Below are 7,322 nucleotides of genomic sequence, written 5' to 3' on the forward strand. Positions count from 1 at the left end.
CATGACTTTACTGATCAAATGTAGGCTCTTGCCACCTCCTTTTAATTGTTTCTGAAGCCAGTGCGTGGGGAAAACTAGCTTTATAAATGAGAATTGTATTTCACTTATTAAAGCTTAATGATTTATATTAGAGATGTACCAGATTTCTGTTTCCTTTATAATCCATATGAAAATATAACTCAGTCCTCTGAGAATCATAAAAATGTATATTTAAGGTGAAGATATCATTGGTCAAATAGTATCTAAGCAACAGGCCATCTTCAAAAACTGTATACTGGCATTCCATTCTCCTCTCCTCTCTCTCTTCTCTTCTCTTCTCTTCTCTTCTCTTCTCTTCTCTTCTCTTCTCTTCTCTTCTCTTCTCGTCTCTTCTCGTCTCTTCTCGTCTCTTCTCGTCTCTTCTCGTCTCGTCTCGTCTCGTCTCGTCTCGTCTCGTCTCGTCTCGTCTCGTCTCGTCGCTTCGCTTCGCTTCGCTTCGCTTCGCTTCGCTTCGCTTCTCTCTCTCTCTGTCTCTCTCTCTGTCTCTCTCTCTCTGTCTCCCTCCCTCCCTCCCTCCCTCCCTCCCTCCCTCCCTCTCTCCCCCTCTCTCTTCTTTTCTTTCTTTCTTTTTTATTAATTAATTATTTACTTACATCCTGAATGTTGCCCCTTTTCAGGGTCTCCCCTTGCAGAATTCTTTCTCCCCTATTCCTCCTCCCTTTGGTCTCTGAGAGCATCAAAGTATCGCCCAGCTTGGGGTATCAAGTCTCTACAGGAATTGCACATCCTCTCCCACTGAAGCCAGACAAGGCAGGCTTCTGCTATATATGTGCCAGGAGACTTATTAATTATGTATACAGTGTTGGGCCTACATGTATACCTGCATGCCAAAAGATAGCCTCAGATCACAGATAAATGCTTGTGATACACCATGTAGTTGCTGGGATTTGAACTCAGGACTTCTTGAAGAACTACCAATGCTTTTAACCTCTAAACCATCTCTCCAGTCCTTGTCTCTTATTTTTAAATAAAAACACGTGATTTTTTTCCCTCAAAAGTAAACTGGAGCCAAGCAACGCTTCACTAAGGGCAGAAAATGATAAGTACTGACAGAATGGTAGAACTTTAAATTTGCAAATGGCGATCTTATTTCCACTCAGGTACAAAAAAAAAAAAGGTTGATATTTAACATAACACAACGAAACTTCATTTACCTGAAGGTTGATAATTCTACATTTTGAAAAGCTTGACACGCTAAAGGCATCCGCTGAAATTAACTTTTGTAATAATCTATGAAAGGGAATACATAAAGAAAATTAAAACCGCGGACGTGAAAGCTTGGCGGACACTGTAATTTCTTTCCTCTATTGTGACTACTTCGTTTCCTAATTAAAAATCTCTCTTATCTGCTTGCTGAAGCTTTCCCAAACTCAGAATAACATCAAGGCTGAGTAAGTCTCCCCTATGCCAGCCTCTGTACAAGAGCTGGAAGATGCTCTGCAGATAGATGCTTTGAGCATTCTTTCTTGATTAACTCCAGTGACACAATGTACCTTTCATTTCTTTAATATAGTTGCTCACTCAGAGTTCTGAGTCTATGAATTCTTCGTCACCTTGCCTCTGGGGTCAGCGGAAATGTGCAAGGTCTTTCTGAAGCCTCTAACAATTAAAGAGTCTACAAATGCAGCTTCAATTCTTGAAGTGTGATTTGTTAGTTCTCCCTTAGATGATCATACTAAATTCCCTGAATGGCTAGCATGTATAAGGTTTATGCTACAAAGTTCCGATATACATCAAGCCTATCAGAATTTCTCCAAAGTAACACCTCCTTTGCTCAGGCCAGTAGCAGCATAGGAAGGTCCGCTGCCCAGAAACTGGCTGCTTTTGATTTGAATACCAACTCTTCCCCCTCATGAGTCTTTCCACCTGGTCACATTTTTTTTAATGTTTGCATATAATCCTCCCATTGTTTTTGGCACCTCCATGTTTATAATTCTTCAGAGAATAGTTGAAATAGTCTCTACTCCCATGGCAGGAAAAGAAAAACAAAAAGCAGTTTATTATAACAACACTGCCCCCTTAACATCAACTTGAAGAAATGGAAAGGGTGCTACTGGAATTCATTAATTATTCTCATTTCTTGATACAGAGACTCTTTCTTTGTAGTCCAGGCTGGCACTTAACTCCTTGTGGAATTAAAGCTCATCTCAAACGAATGATCCTCCTGCCTCAGCCTCTCATGTGCAGATACAATTCCCTCAGTGAACACAGGTTCTCACTCTGGTTCTCTATGTTTTCTTCCCAATAATTTGTTTTCTGGGTACTGCTGAGGTCGTTGCTCCCGTTATCTTCAGAGAACGTCCAGGACACAATGAAGTCTCTGTATTGTGTTTAATGTCCTTTTCCCCATTATTCAGTGGAGTAGTACTTGGAAGAAGTCAGTTCAATTGCAGGCCGATTCTGGAACTCCTTAGACCCTTGTGATGTGAGCCCTGTTTTTTTCTTTTGAAGAAACTCATTGTTCCTGTGATCATTGCTGCAGAGAGAGAGAGAGGGAAAGTGAGAGAGAGAGAAAGTGAGAGAGAGTGGGGAAGCTTTCAGCCAGGATTTATTTACTCTTCTAAGTCTTACTTGTGATAATCAAACCCAATGTAAATCAGGATGCTGGCCATAAAGTATGGGCATGACACCAGAACAATAACAATAAACATTGTAAGTCACTAAGAAGCATCCGAGAGAAGGGCACATCTACCACAGATGCAGACCAAAGCAAGCGCATTTAGCTTGCTTGCTTACCTTCTAGCAGCAGTGTGTGCCTGCATGTTCCTGTGTGTTTTCTGTTATGATTCCTTTTATACCCTGTTCTCTCTGACCCCGTGAAAGCTCATGATACATTTTGATAGTTACTCATTTGCTAGAATAGCGTCCCAGAGTCTTTTCTGGATTCATGAAGATGACAACACACCAACAAGGGAGAACAATGCTTTATTGTGCTTTGTCTCCTCCGTTAGGAAGCCAATAGCAGGCACTTTGTTTGGGAATGAATAGATGAATGATAATGCGCTTCTCAATAGGACACTGTTTCAAAATCTTTTTTATCTCTGGAACCAGAGTTTCATTTGTTTCCCCAAGTCAGCTGGTTGATCAAGGGCAAGTGCCAGGGCAAAAGCCAGGCTTGTCCAACAATAGAGTATAGAAGTGCCTTGAGAACTCAGGAGGATTCCAGCTGCTGTAGAATACCACAGACAGGTGAAAGACCCACAAACTGACCTAAAATAAAGGATTTTGTATGCCATTGAAGGTACGCAATGGAAGCTTTACCCCATTCGTTCACAACTGTTTTAAATCTAGTTTTAAATCTAGTTTGTATTGAAAAAGTCTTTTGTGTATTTTATCCTTAGTATTTGTTTTACAAACTGATCCTTATATTCCAAGATGGAAAAACAGGCTGACAATTAGTAACTGTGTGTACTTTATGTGTCTCTTGGATGACATTCTATATCAGCATAATCTGGTGATTTCTCTTAGTAATAGTATTAGATTAACCCTTAGTTTAATATGACGATACATCCGAGGTAACAAACCAGTAAGTGTACAATCAGGTCCCATGTGTTTCGCAATTAAGAGGCCTTATTCCATTAGCATTTGTTTTCCATTGTCTTAGTCCATTTCCTGCTAGAACAGAATATCACAGACTGGCTGGTTTATAAAGTACAGGAATGTGTCTTCAGCTCTGGAGAAGTCACAGCACACAGTGCTAGCACCGAGTGAAAAGTTGCATACCTCCGCCTCACTCCAGGCTGGAAGGTGGAGACAAGGCACAGCAGAGAGAGCAATGTATAAGAAGGCACTAAAACTGCTTCATTGAAATAAAATGGCCGAAGACAACAGACATATTCTGTCAAGTAATGCCATGCATGGTTCAGTTCATGAGGTGGCTAGAGAGGTATCTTTCATCTGATCTTGCTTGATACCTTCAGACAGCCAGGTTTTGTTTGACTAGACCCCATGGTATTTGTGTTCTGTATTTTGTGAGGATCCTTTGTACTCATCTGTACACTGTCTAGGCAAAGTCTCAGTACATCAAATATGTTAAGAGTCCTTCACCCGCATCCTTACTAATGTGTCCTCTTTTTGTTTTCTTGATGATAGGCATCCTAGCTTGCCTCAATGAAGTTGTCATTCGAGTTTCTATAGTGACCAAAGACACTGCTCTTTTTTTTTTTTCACATCTTTATGGACCATTTGCGTTTCTTCTTTAAATGAATCTCTGACCATAATTGTTTCATTAATGTGTTGGTCCTGGATATTCAAAAACTCTTGGGACAGTTTGAAATAGAGCAACTTTGAACCCTCCCTAACATCTCTATAATATTCTTCAAATGCATATACCTGAACATATTTGTTCTAGGATACCACAAGAAGACCTACAGAGTCAACTAACCTGGGTTCATGGAGATTTAAAGAGACTGAGCCACCAACCAAAGAACATTCAGGGACGGGACCTTGGCCCCCTACACATTTGTAGCAGATGTGCAGCTTGATTTTCATATGGTCCCTTTAACTATTGCAGTGGGAAAGTGTCAGACTCTAGTAATGGATTCCCTTCTACTACCTGGACTGCCTGGTTGGGCCTCAGTGGAAGAGGATGTGCTCAGCCCTACTGGTGCCAGATGTCCCAAGGTAGGGTTGTACCCAGTGAGGGCTTTCCCTCCCAGAGAGGAAGGAGGGGGTGTGATTGGGATGTAAAGTGAATAAATAAATAAAATATGTGGAAAAAAACAAAATTTAAAACTCACATGTACTGAGTTATAATCTAGATCTTAATAATATCTTAAGACGATTTGCATGAATAATACATTTAAAAATACTAATAAACACCATGCTATATTTTGTTTTTAAAAAATGAAACAGGAAAAAAAAAGAAAAAATAGAACATTAGAAAATAGCTGTGCACACAAGCAACTAGATGCTTGCTCAGGCAAACCCAAATCCTCTTCCCTGAATTCTCCTTCTTTTTCATAGAATCAGATATGAGCTTCAGTGTCAATGCCCCCCTGCCCCCATTTACTTGTTTTAAAGCAGAAATACTTAGCAATACTGGTTATTTTAGAATGATGATAACTAGCCCCGCTCCCAACTGCTTAAACTAATCTCCAATGAGAATCAAGAAAAATCCTAGTCTAGTTTATTGATTTCCAGCAAAGCAGCTGACCTCAGCAGTCACCAGGACTGAAAATTATTTCTTTCCCCCTGACTTAATCCAATGGTCCACCGAGCTTTAATTTTTGGTAGCTCATTCAGTGAATGAAGCTGAACATGCAACACACAGACATTTTCAAATTGTCTATACCTTTCCCTGCCATCATTTTTATTTTTAAAAGATAGCATTTTATTTAATATTTCAATATTTCAGCATGGCACCCATACACATTTTAATCACAATCAATTCAGACTACCCCTGCCCAATGCCTCTATGCCTGTGTTCTAGCACATTCTCCTCCTAACCTCATGACTTCTTAAAATGACCCACTAAATCCAGTTAGTGATGTCCATATATGCATGGATATGGGGTCGTGCCTTGAGTCCTGAGTAACTGCTACTGGTGGCCACTTTCTGAAGGAAACACTCTCCTTCCTTTAGCAACCCTGAACTGTCAAAGCTTTGGAGGTCCCAAGCAAAACTGAATACGTGCATTTTGTAAAGTACATTTATAACAGAAATGTTATTTAGAATTCCCTAATCAATAAAAACTAATGCCGTGTAAGACCAAGGGCATTATTTTCCTTCTCTGGACTATGGAAGTTACAAGTAGTTTCAAGGTTTTCTTTTAATTTTTCGTGATCCTTTTGTTAACTGCTAAGCAAGGCAAACTCCTAAATAGACACACCTTCAAGTATTCTTTTCATCTACTTTTACCCCAAGAACTATTTGAGAAGGTTGAAGATGATCAGAGGTGCCTTGCTGTGCTGAAGTTGAGTATGTCCCCAGTGCAGCCTGACATGACTGTACCTATAAACATGCCTATCACTCTTTTTCATTCTTGAACTATGACCTTAAATTGGTTATGATCATGCTTAGGAATGCAATTCTTTACTGAGCATGCTCAGGAATGTGCCACACCTAAACTGCTTTTCTATAGAAATATACATAATCTAGCCTGAGTGAAAACCACAGGCTTTCTTTGCTCTAGAATAATCTCTGAGCTTTCCTTACCTGCTGCAGGTAAATCATTTTTTCCACTCTTTCATTTCTTAGCTATGCTCATTTTGGCTTTGCAATCATCAAGATTAGAACCCACTGTTCTTGTTTGTAATTTTGCTGCCATGGAGAGCTAGAGACGAGAGACACTTGCAATAAGCCCACCCTCTCAAATACCTTCTCCCCCTCTGCATCCTGCTCCTCTCTCCTTTCTCCTCCTCTCCTTTTTCCCCCCAGTGTATATTAGGCCCCACACCCTCTCTCAGAATGGCAAAGAACTCTCAAGCCATGGATAACCTCTGTGCCTTATTTGGTTTGTTACCAAATAAGTGCCTAATTTATTTACATTAAAGACCTGATTTCATTAAACAGGAAATAAAGCAAATATTCAATCCAGGAACAAAGAAAGAATATATTAATTAATAGGGTGGATAAGAGTTCAGATAGGGCTTCCAGACAGGACATTCACCAATTATCCTCTTTGCCAATGCCATGAACTTGTCAAGTCCGCACATTTTCAAAGACCCACTTGTCTTTGTTTTGGCCACAGTACATGGCACAGGCATGCTTTACCTGGGAACCTCCTGGCCGTGCTGGCCTCAGAGTCAGGGAGGCCATCTTCATGGTTCTCACTGCTCTCTACTGCAAATGCCACAGTCTCATCCCCAAGCTTTGTGGAGAGCATGGCAGAGGCTCTCAATCCCTTTCTGACTCCACTGCCTTGGAGAATCCATGGTTATTCATGGCAGACCCAGCTTTCCTCTTTCCTCTGAAACCCCTCACCACCTGCCCCCTTCTAGTTCATCCCCATTTCTTCATGTCAGCCCCTATCATGAAAACACATTCTACCTGAGACTCCAAAACTTCCAGTATCCACCCCTGGCAAGGACTCACTACAATCACCATATTCTCCTAAAATCCAGAGAGGATAACAAAACCCAAGGAACAAAACATTTATTCCAACATTTCTTCACATTTATGTTCAGATAAGTTACTTGTCTTTGTGAAATAACAATGAAGGGACCAAAAAAAGGGGGTGGGGGGATGGAAGCTACATAAGCTTCATATAACTATTCACTGAGAATATTATTCTGGAAGCTTAATCTAGTCTCATTAAATGTATGGTAATTCTGGAAAAGAAC

The 7,322-nt window shown here is 40.4% G+C and overlaps 1 long non-coding RNA gene across 1 annotated transcript; it reads right to left on the reverse strand.

Annotated features, from left to right (window-relative positions):
• Positions 1-2,003: 2,003 nt before the first annotated feature.
• Positions 2,004-2,807, reverse strand: Gm30158 (predicted gene, 30158). Its single transcript, NR_168625.1, has 2 exons — positions 2,776-2,807; positions 2,004-2,515 (listed from the first exon to the last, which is right to left on the reverse strand). It is a non-coding gene; the product is annotated as a predicted gene, 30158 (long non-coding RNA).
• Positions 2,808-7,322: the final 4,515 nt, after the last annotated feature.

Source organism: Mus musculus, chromosome 11 (genome assembly GCF_000001635.26).
Source record: "Mus musculus strain C57BL/6J chromosome 11, GRCm38.p6 C57BL/6J".
Taxonomy (NCBI): Eukaryota; Metazoa; Chordata; class Mammalia; order Rodentia; family Muridae; genus Mus; species Mus musculus.